The sequence below is a fragment of the Anthonomus grandis genome, chromosome 12 (assembly GCF_022605725.1).
Source record: "Anthonomus grandis grandis chromosome 12, icAntGran1.3, whole genome shotgun sequence".
NCBI lineage: Eukaryota > Metazoa > Arthropoda > Insecta > Coleoptera > Curculionidae > Anthonomus > Anthonomus grandis.
The window spans coordinates 11603164-11620386 of NC_065557.1; the positions used below are offsets into that span (position 1 = coordinate 11603164).

Sequence of the window (17223 nt, forward strand, 5' to 3'; positions counted from 1 at the left end):
TAGGTTTACCCCAAGCCCTTATTTTTCCCCCATATTAATCCCGGTTATATCAGCAAGGCGCCGTTCCTGGAGAAAATATAACACGTTTTTCACATAAAGTTGCCAAAGAAAGTTTTCCTCGGTGCCTGGATGCATTCAAGACCTATTTTTATGCATGAATAACAGGTTATTCCAGGGCAATATTCTTGATATAGGGGTGAAAATGGACGTATTTAGGGTAATATGTTATTTCTATTTTTGTACAGTTGATATAATGCTTATTGTTACTATTAGATAAATAAAGATATATATCTTATTATAATACTATATTTCACTAAGAGGGAATGGAGCAGCATTTGGTCTAGAAATGATTTTAGATATTCTCTATAAAAATCAACTTAAAACATTGTTTACTCAGTATTTTAAGGGATCCAGAAAACATGGTTTTAATAAAAACTAATGTACAATTTTTTTTATTTTCCATTTTGCATTGAAAATTTTTAGAGAAAAAAATATTACGCCCCTTATTTTTCTTTACGTGCCGTCTTCATTGCGAAGGGCCACAATCATCATTGCTATGCGTATTCTTGAAACAGCAGATCTATTTTTAGTATTCTTTGGTATGTCCAGTATTCAGAAGCCTTTAGTCTTCTTATATCTTCTTTTTTCAGGGTCCATGCTTCCACCTCATAAAGCAGCACACATACAGCACATAGCATCTCAGCAATCTAATTTCTCAAGGCCAATTTGATACATCTTGTGCAGAATTTTTTTTTTTTCATTTTCATAAACGCTGGTCATGCCTTTTCTGTTCTTATTCTTATTTCCTGAGAGTTATCATTGTCTTTATTGATAATGGTACCGAAGTATTTGAATTTTTCTATCTAATGTACCGGTTAGTTGTGTATGAAATTGCGGGTTCGTTTGCTAATCAACATGAATTTAGTTTTTTTTTGCGTGCACTATCAGTTCATATTCTTTGCTATCTTCATTTACTGGGTACATTAGTATTTGCAAGTTTTAGAGTGTGCTTATATTATCGACATACTTTAAATTAATAATGGCTATTGCGTTAAACCGATTATGTTAACTCCCCTTGTATCATTGGTTATCGCAGTTTTCATGATTTCCTTCGAATAAAGGTGGAATACTGCTGCTGACAAAACACCCTTTGTCTGACTGCCTTTCTGTATTATTTTCAGGAATGCTTTCAAAGTAGTAATGCTTTCAAAAAATGCTTATGAGACTTGAAGTTGATATGAGCCATTCATTTGATATGATTACCATATTATGTATGGTATTAGATAAGTCCAGCAAAATATCTGTATGTTCTCATTCTATCAGTTTAATTATTTATTTTAATATTGATCGGCAGGTAATCCACCTGGCTCTCAGGCTTTTTCAAATTCAAGTGTTTTTATAGCGTACACGACTTCTGACTCTCGGGTCCGCTTTCCTCCTATTCATTGATCAATTCATCCTTTTTCCAGTTATCTTTAAAGAGATCTTCTATGTATCTTTTTCATATCTTTAGTTTTTCCTCTATTCCGATATTTATTCTTTCATTCTCATCTTTTTGTATGCTAGTTTTTTGCTTTTTGTATATTTTTGTTATTTCTTTAATCCATTTATACAAATTAATATCATGGTGAGGTATGGTAGTTATATTTTTTCACATTTCTCTTTGTACCACTTTTCTTTGGCTTGCCTAGGAGCCATCTATTCTTGTTTTTGAGAATGGGTTTTTTCCAGAATTATTTTACTAAGTTCGGTTAGGAAAGATTTAAAAGCTTCCCATTTGTCGTTAATGTGAAATTTTTTTGTTATTTGAAATCTCTGGTACGATGATGTTCTTCAGATGAACATTTTTGATGATTTTGTTTTTAATTTCTTGTTTTGTTTTAGTATGATTGAGGAGGGTGAGATCTAAATATGAATTTCTATTCTTAGGTGTTTATTTTCTGGGTAGATTTTTTTATCGTCTTTATGCTGTTTTTATACCGATAATTTTTTAAGATGCAATCTATTTGACTTCTGACAAGATTATTGGGGTAAACTTGTGGAGATTTTCATGTATAAAGTCTTCAGTTTAGAAGCGTAAATTTTTTTTTTGTTATAATTAGCTCATATTCTTGACTAAATTTAAGTATTTTATCTTTTCTCCCAATTTTTATTCCAAGTTCCAGCTCTCCAACTTGCCAGCTTTACGTTTAAGGATTTTAGCATTAAAGTCACTTAACACCAAAACGATATCTCTGGGTTTCATCGCCTGCAAAATATTTTCAAACACTTTAATTATATTAAATTGAATTATAAAATTCATTTACCAATTCGTCTGATTTATCTGCTGTCGAAGCATACATTTCAATGATTTTAATTTTGCAGTGGTTGGTTTGGTGTTGTAGTATTATTATTATTTAATCGGATACAGGGATAATGTTTATTATCGATTTGTTTATCCTCTTGGACACTAAAATTGCGACTTCATACATGTGGTGATGATCATTGTTACCCGAAAAGTATATTGTACCATTGGTTGTGGTGTATTATGTCCAGTTTGGCTACTACGCCACCACTTTCTCTTTAAATAAAAATTAATTTTTAAATCCTTTCACGTAAATTTGATCTCCTGGTTTTTCTTTTTTTGGTCCAACTATTTTTTTATTCTCTTCTTTTGTCTTGTCCTTAACTTAGGACAAAGATTTTTAATGTTATAACATAATTATTTTAGAATAAATTTGATTTGTTAATTTGCTGCATAAATATTTTTCATTAAATTTAAAAAAGTTTTTGCTTACCTGATACCCTTTTTCACTATTTTTGATAAGTCATGCAAAAGAGGGATTCTTGGGTTTATAACCTACAAGTTAGACTTGAACGTTTCAAAATCTCTTCACTTTACTAATGGTAACGAAATTATCTGAGAAGAAGAACTTTTATATTAATTTTGATTCAATAATTTAATAATGGCATGATACAAAATACGAAATTTGTCACGAAATGTGACGACAAAGCACGCACGAAGATTAATAGGATCTGCATATCTCACAATAATCAAATCAAGAGACACGTACTCATCAGGTAACTGAATTTGGACCAGGTAAATATTAGTGTACTATCTTTACTAAGGTTGGCCTAACAAGAGCTTCTCTCTCTCTTCATTATTTGTTGTTTATCCTGATATTTTCAGATGCAAATAGAGAGCTTCAAAGTGCTGGATTGTTTTAATAATTAATAACTCGAAACCCCTTTTAGCCTCACGTTGTTTACGGTATACGTAAATCCACTCTATTGTTTGCTTTTATCTTTTGAGTTTGGTAAAATAATGATGCCTGCTGGCACCAACTTGCAACGTCGATGTAAATCCGGTTTAATCTATCGGGTAATCAACATATAATATTGATTATTTAGATTATTTTCAATAAAGTCAGATTTAGCAATTGGCATTCAAAAGTAACTACTTACCTCATATTTAATCCATAATAATTTATCAAATGTCAATTAATAAAAAATTGGCAAAAATAATGCAATTTTTTTTGTGACAGAATTATTTTTTTATTGTTACTAAATCAGTTTCAGGTGTCTTAATCGTTTCTTGGCATAGGCATCCCGAAAGTACTATAACTGTTTCGACTGCATAGGATATTATTCAATCATTTTTATTATTTAGGGGTGATATATCATAGCTAGATAGTAGTTTAATTAGTTAGTATCCTGTGTTTCTTTAGTCTCAAAAAATTGTGTACTTTTTTTAATAAAAATAATATTGTAACGATATTGTAAACACCGAAAAACCAGTGGTAGACTACACGACGTCTTGAAGATAAACGAGACTCTTCCAGGACAGCGTTCTACCCAGTATATAGGGAGCCACGGGTTGTCAGTTACCAGTTCAGTAAAGTTCGAAATATTAGCGTGAAATTTGAATAGTTTTTCTCTAAGATGCTGGTATAAAATTTAGAAAAAAATTTAACAAAATCCAAAATGTACAAGACTTTATTTTTTTGGTGACATATGTTATGCCCTAATAAGGCAGCGGCAGAAAAATGAAAAAATATACAATATTTCACTTACCACTACAACTAAACAAACAAAACATGGGATCTACATGTATATGAAGAAGTACACCAGGATCATGAGGTGACATTTATGACTAGTTAAAGGTACATAGTGTCAAAGGTACGCAGTAAATTACACTGTTAGGAGGACTGGGATAGTTCGTGTGGTTGATGAGAGATGTATTCACTGTCGCAACAAATGGAGATAATGGGCTAAAATTGTTAAAAATTAATTGATTTTGATCCGAAACCTTATTAGTAACATACGTAACGTCAGAACTTTTTATTGCCTTATTAATCTCCAAAAGATCCAACTTTTTTCTTGTCGCAATTATGCAATACTTTGAAATTTAATTTTGGTGGAAAAGTGTGTCGATTTTCTAAGAGATGGTTAACGAATGTTACTTACTGTTAACAATGTCAGTATTAATCTGTTTTTCGAAATGACACCATTATCATATCATTCTTTGATTCTAGTTGACACTTTCCTCAAATTGTCTATATAATATATACAGCTGGAGAATGTGGGCACCTGATTTAGTATACTCCAGAAGAAATCAGGAAATTTAGCACCCCATCAAGGTGGCACCCAAGGGTCTTGCTGGCCCTAAAAAAAGTTTGAATATTGTTTTTGACAAGAAACTGGCTCAATGCGTTAGAGATGCCACCAAAGTATGATACAACTCTGTATGTATTCACTTTTGCCCTTTCAGCGTGCATTAAAAATTATCATCAAATCTGTGTGGAAGATTTGTCAACAAATTTAAAGTTTTTAAAAAATTTTTCCATACAGAGAAATTTTTTAACTCCAAGCTGAAAATTACCTTGATAATTGACCTTAAGGTCAAGATATTTAAGGTTATTTAAACATTTCTACTTGGTCCTCCCGCCAAAGTATTTTTAAAAGTTTTAATTCAAAGAGAAACATTAATAAATAGCTAGAAAGCAGGTTTTTGTAATGTGACCTCGATTTGACATGTTTAAGGTTACGATAGCAAAGTTTGAAATAATATTTTAAACGTAAAATTTCCCGCTCTTTTCGAAACCACTACAAAAAAATAGGCGACTCTAACCTTAAATTCACCTTGAAAAATGACCTTAATGTCAAAATGACCGCCACATTTCCCCCTCTGTTCTGAACAACTTTGGTCTCTGTTTTTCTGTATCTCTGTTATGTTCGGGGCATATATGAAAGTGGCCCATCTGATATATCCATGTAGATCTAATATTTATATTTGTTTAGTTGTATTGATAAGTGAAATATTGTGATTTTTTCTATTTGTCAGCCAGAGTAAAAAGAGATGAGAGAATCTTGCTAATATTTCTAATATTTAACAAATTAAATTTATTATTATAGCGTTGACAGTAAAAGATCTTTTATTTAAACTTGTTTGAATTTTAGAGTTCGTCAATAATATTTCTAAGATTGAAAGGGTTGGTGATGGATCTCATAAGCTAATATGAATATTCTCATGAAACAAAAAGAAGAATATTCCCTATAAAAATTATATTAGAATCAAATCATTAAAAAAATCGGGAATGTTGGCAACTTTTAAAATGCAAAAAAGTGGTTCAGACACAAGTTGCTTATGATGATTAAGTCACCTTTTGGTACCAATTTTAAAGGTCGTTTGAAGGCGAAAATTCCAATTTTTGACATTTGAATCGGAAAGAATGGACAATTTTACGACCGAAATTCTATTTAAAATTGTTTGTGATGCTCTTTACAAGGTCAAATCCTGCATATCATATTGCCACAAATTTCTAAACAGTAGTAAATAAAAGTCACGTTAAGTGGTCACTTTTAAATGAGACAAACTTCTTTGAAACTGCTACTTTAAAATGCCAATTTCTCAACTTTTACTAAAAAAAATTGACTTTTTTGCAATACATTTTGTAAAACGGAAAAATATTTATAAAGGGTCTAAGATATGAGATCACATTCAAAAGCGACATTTTTCATTTTCACTCTATAGTTTTGAAACAAAAGAAGATAGCCCATTCTTATTTATAGCATTAAAAGTTTGATAAAAAAATTTAATTTTTCAATCAAGTTTATGAAAACTTGAAAATATCATCTTCAATATTAAATAGATATCTTGCAATTACCATCAAAATAAGTGACATAGTGTATAATAACATTCTGCACCCTTATAGTCTAACCTACAAATCTACATAGACCAGCAGCCATCAATATAGAGCTTGAAAACCCTGATTACCACATTAACTCTAGTGATTGACCTAATGTACTACTATAGCTACCCTAATCCCCATCATATAATCAAAAAATCTAGGAAATGATAAATATATTACCACGTAACTCTTGCACGCAATATTTTGCACTTCCTTCCTTTTGCATGGTATCCATTGACCCTAATAAAATAGTAATAAAATGGCGGGTGGTCATCGTAAAACGTGGCAATCGATATGCTGTAATATTAAATTAGTGAGGCAAAAGTTTTCCAAGTTGGAAGTAATTCAATTTTAAGATTTCTAAATTATTGATTTTGGCTGCTTTTTCAATAAATAATTTATTCTTAACATATTGATGCATATTAAACCTATCTGACATGTAATTTGATTAGCGCTTTTAGAACATGATCTAATATATATAATATATATTTTAATATATTAAATATTTTAATTTGTTACTTTCATATTAATCGATAAATAAATAAAAGATTTTTAAACCTGTTTTTAATGTAAAAAGTTATTAAAATATTACATAAATTTTTTACTACTTTCTTTATAAGGAATATTCTTACAGAATATTCTAGGCCCATATGTGCATCATAATGATCCATTTTCTTGCATTATTTTGACAATTTTGAGGCTGCCTAATTAAATATTTTTTATTTGGCAGATGCTATCTATAAGAGAGATTGGAAAAATGTGGAATACAATAACTTTAAAACATACATTTAACTACTAACAGGAACTGGAAACTTAACTTTCCTCATCTAAATTGATCAAATTTGACTTTTTAATTTTTCTTCTCAAATACATAATTATACACAAGGAACATGATTAAAAATTATCTTACGTTTTTTTAACAATAAACGAAATCTTCAAAATTTATAAAACATTTACCTATAAAAGAGAAAAATTTTTAAAAAATCTCATTTTCATAACAAGCAAAAAAATTTGGGAAAAATTCAAAATGTTAAATTTAGGATTAAACAATCATAACAAAAAATTATTTTTAATAGAAAATGATCACTCAATTTTTTTTTCAATATTTAAATAATTAGATTTGACCACACTAAAATCTATTAAGTACTCATTTTCAGAGTTCTTAAATTCCTTTGCTCCTCTAAAATTACTATTCCCATGATTGTCTTAATCCTAATACTTTTGAATTCTTATATTTTAATCAAGTTATAATTTTAAAAATTCCTGATTTTTTTAATGGTTGGGTTATTGATCAAGTTTTTAATTTATCATATATGATAGAATCAGGTATGATAAAACGTATGGAAATATTTAATATTAAGAGTGCTTTTGGGAACTTTTCGTAAAAAGATTGTGGCTTTTTTAACAGAAACGTGCACAAGATACCATAAAGTTATGCACATTTATGACTTAAATACAGTACAAAACCATATATCATATTATTCTATCTCACGTTATGCCTAAAAAATTGTAAAATATCATTAAATTACTGCAAAAATAAATGAAATATTGTTATTAATTGCATAAATGATTTGAAGCGAGTTCTACTGATTATTTTCTAAAATCTGCTGTCATACTGTTAAATCTGTATATCAATCATAATATTTCACAAGATAATCTTATTATCTAGATGTAGGTTTAGCATCTATCACAAACTCCTTGTACCTTGAACAACGCTTCATCAAGATTTATTAGGAGTTCCGCAAGTAAATGACAAATATGTCCCCAGCTTCCATTCCTAATTTAGGAAAGGTTTTTGACGGAGTTAATTGACTAATCAGATAATCAATCTTCAAAACTTCCTTTCAGTTAAAATAATATTTTACTTGTCAATAATTTTAAGGATTTCTATTCTAGATTAAGATATTTTTTAAAAGTTTATTAATAAACTTAAAATTTCCATAAGCGTATACAATTTAAATAACAAATATCTATGGTGCAACCTTTTATTGAATGAACATAAACTATATCGTACTATTATCCAAAAGTTAAAAACATAAAATCCAAAGTTTTCCTGAAGGAAAATAGTTTCTTTATTACCTAAGTTTTTAAAGTTATTAGCTCGGTTGGCACAAATTACCAATAATCTAAGTTTAAATCGCAAGTTTGATAACTGAATGACGCTACTTCATGGTAGGTTAAGATAAATTGTATCTTTCAAAGTTTCTCTACTAGGTTCTGTTTATGAGCCAGACTTTTTAACGAAAGTTTTGCTCATAAATGAATTTGAGTAAATTTTATAACTACAGTAAAATTTTGATTACTTAAATGTTTAAAAAAGTTCTATTTGTATATATGCATATAGGTAAATAAATTTTGTCGATTTGGCTTGTCAATTGTGAAAAAAGCTTGAGAAGCTGGAGGAGCTACAACAAGTATCCCTAAAATTTTAAATTTATCACCTACAACAATTATCCAAACAGACGAAGACTTAAACTTTACTTTGAAACTTGTATTACGTTACTTCCAATCTTCTCTCCATTTTTTATAATCTTACGTACTTTGCATCATATCCATAATCCTCAACCAAATTTTTTTAAAAAGCAATGAGAGCTTGAAAATCATCTTAGCTTATATTTGCCAAAGTTTCATCAGTTTTTATCTATATTATGAAGTGTGAACAAATGTTCTTTTGATGGACACGTCTTTCTCAAATTCGTTTTTTTTCTTAACTAAATTTTTGGTAGTTTAGAGTAGTTTTGACAGAAATATACTGTGTATTTTACTTATTAACGTCTTGCAATTTGACATATATCATTTGGCTTTATCGTCAAAATCTTCTGTCTTAACTCCGAAGCAAATATTTACAAATTTTATTTTTATTGCAATGATCTTCCTCGTCCTCTAAAATATCGTTCTTACTGTTCTATTCATCTTAAGTTATCCCATCTAATCTCACTGTCTTGAAATAAAGCAGCATTAAAAACATGTTATCTAAATTTTCAATAGCTTAGATAAGTTCTTAATGGGAATATTCATAAATTGTGCATCGCACCCATTTAAGTTATGCAGACAAAATTTGATTAAGCAGCAACAGCTTAAAGTAGCTTCTTTATTATTTATGTTCTTGGATTTAATCCTCGTTCTGGCATAATTCACCAGTTATCTGAGCTTAAATCGTACTGATGCCACGTCGCGGTAGGTTAAGATTAATTATATTTTCCAAAGTTTTCCCCATTTATGACGGAGTCTCAACAAAAGTTTTTCTGATAAATGAGGAGAAAAGTTTAATGTAAGTTTGCTGTTATAACCACTTAATTTGATAAGGTGTATTTAAACTTCAGAAATAATAGAATTCCTTAAGGGTTCTGTAATAATTTACAAAGTTTTTGTATGTACTAAGGTAATACTAAAAATGAAATAAATAATAATAATATACAGGGTGGCCATTTGAAAACGAAACAGAGCCTATTTTGGAAATGATTTTATCTTTAAGCCCTTTATTTAAAATTATACTTTTTAACATTTTTTTGTAACTTTTATTAGCCCCTCTATCGACTAGGCAAATAGTAACGATTTAAAACTTTAGGGTTATAATCCACATAAAAATACCTTCAAAATAAGGTATCACTCGACCCCCCGTTCTATTTAAAATTTTGGGGGCTCTTGTCGCCCTCGCTAGGGCTTTGCCCTTAGGGGAGCGAAACTAGCAAAAAAATGTTTCCTCCTTGAATTAAAAATTGACGGGTCCGAGGATTTTTTTGCAAATGTTCTGAGGGACTCAAAATAGGCTCTGTTTCGTTTTCAAATAGCCACCCTGTATACTAAAAATTCATGCAGTTTTTTTTATTCCTACGCCTCTTTGTCCTTTTAATTTTTCTCACCTTTTTTGTTGTCATCCTTCTCCCAAGAAGATTTTGTTAGTCAGTTGCTATATTTTTTATCCATCCTTTCTTAGGCAATCTTAGAGAAGCTAAAGTATGTAAAATCACAAAAAAAGATACTACCGGATATAGAAGCCCTGTAATATCGAAGATTTCGGGTTTAAATAATGTAGTGCTTTGGACAAATTACGATAAAGAATGGCGAAATATCATTCAGTACAAAAACATCTAAAAACCAAATTTCCAATCTTTGAGAAAGTTTTTAATGAAAACAAATTTAAACTATGCATTCTGTCCATTTAAGTTATGCAACTATTATTAATTCCCTGTTCTCAGATAGTTTACCAGTTATTAGAGTTAAAATTGTCATGCTGTGATAAATCATAAGATTAATTATATTTCCTTCCCAAGTTACCCGCAGACTCTCATTATGATGGGTCTGAACAAAAGTTTTTCTGATGAATGAGTTTAAAAGTTTAATGTAGGTTACCTCTTAATTAATTTGATTAGGTTTGTTTAAATTTTGAAAATAATACATTTGCTTATACTTAAGGGTGCTAATAAAATAATAACAATCTTTTTGAATATACAATATAAAAATTATAATAAATACTCAATGAATAATGCAAGAAAAAATCAATTATAATATCCATAGTTAGGTATGGAGATGTATTTTTTCCTAAAGGGAATTGCATTAAAAACTTTTTTACATTACCAACAAATATTTTAACATATTTCGATATTCTCGTAAAATTATAGTTCTAATGAAGCAAACGCAACCCCTATGGAATAAAATTATATATTTATAACGCCATTTCGATGATACATTAATGAGTTTTACCAAAATAATTTCGATACCATTTATTGGAAAGCTCGGTTTAAATTGGGTAAATACAAACATATCCAACCTGACTATCTAAATTAAGTATTTGATTTAATTTCTGTCACATATATTTGCGGTGCATCGTTACACAATAAGTTATTTTAATAAAAATGTCGCCATATTTATCAAAATTTAAAAATATATTTTGTCGAAAAACAAATATTGGGATATCAAATATTGTGCTAGAGAGTATTGTATTTTTAGCAAAATGGTCAAGTCGAAATGATGGACAGATCAATTATTTTTAGTATGTGTGGAGAAGGGTTTTGTTTGCAGAGCAAACAGTACAAAGACTTGGTAAACAGATGGTGATTGAAAAATGTAGCGATGTTGGAGCCTTAATTGGAATTTAATGAAAGCTTTTTATAGAAAAACATATTCCTTCATAACCTTCCTAAAAATATTTGGAATATTTTCAAATTAATTAAGTTTTTGTTAAATTATATACTAATTAATCACATTTACTAGTATATAAGTCATTATGAAGTTTGTTATGCCCTAATTTAAAGAAATTGTGCGTAACAATATTAGAATAAAATTCCTTTAGAATACCATTTTTTTACCATCTTGTATTAGTGAGAAAGCTCAGTTACCTCAATATGACAAACAGTTATAAACATTGCAACTTTAGATACTAGAACTTTTAGAAAACTATATTACTACGTTACTTATTCTAATTCATTTTATTTATTTTACTATCAAGAAGAACGACATGAGTCAGTGGGAGATATTGGGTTCTTCATAAACAAAAAGCTAGTGGAAAATCTCAGAATGGTCCAATCAGTTTCTACCAGAGTAGCATATGCCATCCTTCAAATAAACACCAGGTATGATTAAAATGATATTTAGAGACCAGACAAAAAGACAAAGAACGAGATAGACTACCAGTTTATATCTGACAAAGGACTTATATTTAAGAATGTGGCAGTCCCAAATAGATTTGGAAATTCAGGTGACCATCAAGATGAAATAAATACACTCAACAAGAAAGTAGCAAAGGCAATCAAAAAGTACTTAGGAAAGTACAAAGGCAACAAAAACTCCTCGAAAAACTATCGAGGAGAACAAAGGCATAAAAGTGATGAGACGCAAACTAACAAGTGGGAAAAGAAAAATTGTCAAACTCAAGAACAAAGATGGTAATACCACGTCAAACAGAGAATAATTGTTGCAACTTAAGTAATTACTTTACAAAATTTTATATACTAAACGAAACACTCTATATCCAGAGAAACATCTGCGAAGAATGGTTCAAAAGCAGAGGTCTGAGATTATTCCGGAGATCTCTATGGATGAAATTAATATTGCATTGAAAAAGATGAAGAGTAATGGAGATCCAGAGGATGACAGTGTCATCATATAAGCGATTAAGATAGGAGAACCAGTACTGATGTCCATTATTTAAAAACTCTTTAATCTAGGCCTGTTGAATCAAAATATACCGATAAAGTGAACCAATTCAGTAACTATACTTTTGCATAAGAAGAGAAATATAACGGATCTGGAAACATATAGACCAATTAGTCTCGTTAACCATCTTTATAAACTGTACACCAGAATTATAACAAATTAGTCTCGTTAACCATCTTTATAAACTGTACACCAGAATTATAACAAGCAGATTAAAGGCAAAGCTGGACTTCTATCACCCATGGGAGCAAGCTGGTTTCTGCTTGAAATGGAAAAGACCATTGAAGATAACCGCCCCGTAGCATTGATATTTGTTGACCTTAAAATGGCTTTCGATACAATAAAACTAGCGGCCATCTTAAGAGCATTGCAAGACTATAGAGTCGACTATCGATATTGTGATATAATTAAAACTATATATGATAATGCAACAATAACTGTAAATCTAAACTATACAACTAACAAGATAAATGTGAAAAGAGGAGGCGCAGCGACACTATGTTGGCAAAACTGTTTATATAATTGTCCTCGATTATGCATTTAAAAGGTTGGCACACAAATGAGGAATACTTATCGATGGAGAGAGACTCAATTATTTACGCTTCGCGCATGACTTCATTATTTTGTCAGATAATCTGGGGGAGGCCAAAGACCTGCTCCAAGAACTCAACAATATTGTACAACAAATTGGACTGACAATAAATTTTGAAAAGACCAAAATTATGACTAACATCGTTCCAGTAATCTGAGAACTACGAATGTTCCTAGGGTAAGAGGTGTATAGAAAAATGAATAACATCCTTAAAGGAAATATCTCAATTTGCTTGAAACGAAAGACATTTAACCAGTGCTTATGGCCAACTCTGACCTATGACGCAGAAGCTCAAACTTTACCGAAGAAAACCGCAGAAAAACTGAGAGTTAGACAAAGGCGAATGGAGAGATTAATGCTTGGCCTGACTCTGAGACATCAAGTGAGAAATGAATCAGGCACGCTAACGTACTAAAGTAGTTGATATTATACAAGGAAGCACTAAATTAAAATGGAAATGGGTGGGAATGGAGAGTATGTGCTGACGAGTGTAGCCGAGGTGAACGTCCCACTTGATAAATTGTGTTGCAACCGCCAGGGACCAAGAGAACTGAAGAGAGTATAGAGGAGACCTATGTCCAACATTGGATATAGAAGGCCCTGCGTGAAATATAATTTTAACTAACACTTCTTTCAAATGTTTACCATATATTTTAAGCCAGAGACAAAGTCTACCTATAATTCAATAAAATATTTCTCTTTTAGTAAGGTGCTTTAAGTGGCTATTTATCTGTTGCCCGTTGAATCATCTCAACTAGCAACTTAAGTGATCTAAAAACCGAGTTTAGCAATAAACTTTGCATGTTTATTTGTATTACCTCTTGTAGTATACATGCCTGGAAAAATTCTTTTTTGGGTGCCGAAATACTTATGCATTTAACTACCACACCTGATTTTCATTTATGCGCTGGCCACTGAGAGGGGAAATGGAATATGTAGCATCTCTATGCTTTGATCGGACTGTAGTTTGTTAAAAGAAAGTAGAGGTGACTTTATCGTTATCTTCTTAATTTGTGACTTAATTTTTTATTTTACTGTGACATCATATTTTCATTGTGACATTGATTTCCGCACCCAAAACCACCGTTGGCTGGACGTGTATATCGTTTGTATTTCTTACACTTCTTCTAAATAGGACGTTAATCCTTTGTTGCCTACCAAGCAGATCGTACCAACTTTTCTACAGTATTATCATTATTACATTAAGATAAATCCATTGACAATATTAAAAAATTAACTTTACTAATAAGTTCTTCTTAAGGATTCATCGATGATCATAAGCTCAGTGCAGACCCAAGTTACTCGTACCCACATCATAGAAAACTAAATTGAATTATGTAACTCTGCGGGTACTTTTCTATACATTTCCTTTCATCTGCAGAATATCAGCAGATTTTGGACATTGTGACAAACTGCAGTATATTAAATTGGTAAAACACACTGTAATTTGTACCAAAAGAAGTTGTCAAGGAGACCTTGATATAACCATATTAAAAAAGAACAACACAAAGTCGCGGTCTCAAAAAATTTTATTAATAAATCATATGTAAAGTAGTGACACGTGTTTTACATCTAATCAGACACCATTATCAGACCTTAAAAAGGCTAAAATACAACCAACACATGTGTGTGTGTGTGTGTGTGTATAATGTGATCCAATTGGCTTTAACCTTTTTAAGGTCTTAGGACCAAAACACGTGTCACCACTTTACGTATTATTAATTAATAACATTTTGGATTAAAAACTACACTGTGAAATACGATTTTTTCTACAATTTCTTCTACACTATTCATACACGTTTCTTAATGGTAGATCAAAGAACATCAAGGATTCCAACGTCTTGAATGCTTGTCTTTTATTTATCCTAATTAGTGTTGAGTGTCTTGGACATCGTTTTTCCAATTTGCATAACTTAAAGAAATCTTTCTGTGATCAATTCCTATTCAGAATCATTTCATTATCAGCTCTGCTTGCAATATTTCTTATTTCATTTCTTCCTTATTTATTTTACATTTCTTCTTCTTTGGAAATCTGAGATATTTTTACTTAATGGTTTATCTTTAGAATTTTTTGTTTATTGTATGCTTCTGGTCTAGGGGCTAAGGCTTCAAAATTATCAGTTTTATCCACCTTATGGCCATTGTTTAAATATTTATTACATTAAAATTCTTGCTATTTTCTCTTTCGGTTCTTCCCGTCATTGCTTAATAGTTTTCTATTTTAAAATAAATTTTAACCATGATATGTAACTCATTTAGTAAAAATAATACCATACTAATCGGTTAATTTTTATCAAAAAATGAGTAATTTATACTATTTATAAAATTCCAACATAGGCTTATCCAATTTCAATCCAATTATCCAAGGTATTGGGCCAAAGCTATATGCTTCCTTGTCTAAATTCCTATTGTATTAATTCAACTGGTGCTTGGTGTGAAGTTATTTTCCAATTTGATTGACCTAAATAGATCATCAAGCCAATACTAAAATTTACTCCTGTGAGTATTTCCTAATAAATTTATTCTATTTTGAAATGTTTTCATTCATAACTCATAAATTCATAAAAATATGAAATATCTTATTAATTTAGAATCCAAAGAAAGACACCATATACTACCTTTTGGAATCTATTGGTTCATAGTTCAGTAACCTGAGCATTTAACTCTTTACTAGAACCTTAATTTGTTAAAATTAATATCTCTGAAAATCCACTTGCAAAACAATAAACTCAATATGTAAATTAATACATATTCCAAATGAGTCAAATTATTCAACAACACGACAGATGCAACGTTAATGAAATCCTCAGAACTAATCTTAATGCCTGATTGAATTCAGCTGCTTACTGATAAACCGACTAAATTTATTTACGCTGATATTCGAGTAGCATTTTACGACTCAGTAAAATGGAAATTTGTATTATATCTGATGCTTAAACAGAACAATATTATTTTTCAAGTATAAAAGGGGAAAACAAAGAAAGAAAAGATACAAAATATCCCATTTTATTCTTAAGTACTTCGGCAATTTAGAACGACTTTAATTTACCCTAATCGAGTCTTCCCTACCCAACTCTATTTATATCTAATTTCGTTCATTTTTTCTCTGGATTCTAATGGAGCAGCCTAAGCACAAGGGACCCGAAATAGCTCTATCGTAAACTAGCTGACAAATTGAGAACTCGAAAATTGACATTAACGATAAAGGGACCTCGTGTGCATTTCTGTGACATATCTGAACGTTCGAAATTGCATGTTAAGCTGTCGAATTTATCCTTAAATTGGAAAGATATATTATTTCCTTGAAGCTTCTCGTTTTATGCACTTTGAAGTCAACTTTGTATCAATTTTTATGATGTACGCTGTAAAACCATATTTGATTTATATTATAAAAAGTAGCCTTTGGTTATACGTTGTAGCCATTCAAGAAATATAGAATTTTTAATTTCTAAATTATCAGAAAGGGAGTCTTCGCAAAGCCTTGTATTATTTATGCATAAGGGCAATTATAGCAGTTGGTCATATTGCTGGTATTTTGTTTGAATATTTTATTTTTACGGCTCCAGATTAAGTTCATGTTTTAAATTAGGACTGTCAGATAGCGCTACGGTATAAAAGCGAGAACGAGGATCTTTAAAAATCCAGTGATCTTAATTCACGTTCTAAAGGTTGACTTTTAGATGGCACCACAGTAACTAATTGTAGAACTGCGAATTAAATATTATCGCACTGATTACAGATGAATTTCTCATTGGAATAAAATATTGTTTTGTTTTCGGAGACTGCTATGAATTTTTTGAGTTAACGCTGTTGGTTATAGTTTCACCAATATTAAACATTCTTTTTAGAATAATGGATTTTTATCTGTAAATATGTCTTTTTGATTTTAAAAGTGGTAGACCATGGTAAGGAGTGGATTCCAATATATCGACGACATATTTATTATTTGGGACAAAAGCGATACAGAGCTAGTAGTTCACGACGTAGTTGGATACTGAGTCAGTACTGCCCTTCTTAGTTGTGTTTATAAAGAACAACAATACAACTTCAAATATCCTAGTTCAATAAAGATGGGAATCATTAAAACCCTGTAAAGGGAGGTCAGCTCCAATATGCAACAACAATGTTCAATGTTCAACATCAACATGAAACCATAAATCATTACCAAAGACATATAGGAGAATCGGTATCCAAAAAAATGAATAAAGACAATTATTAGGAAAGCAGTAGAAATAATAAGCAAAAAGCCATAGCAACTGGAGTATCTCACAGAATCTTTTACGTTTATGTATATACATCAAAAGA

At 30.4% G+C, this 17223-nt stretch overlaps 1 protein-coding gene across 2 annotated transcripts in view; it reads left to right on the forward strand.

The window, feature by feature from the left end:
- Positions 1–17223, forward strand: part of LOC126743110 (sodium/calcium exchanger 3) — a 172909-nt gene that overhangs the window by 33296 nt on the left and 122390 nt on the right. The window lies entirely within an intron of this gene.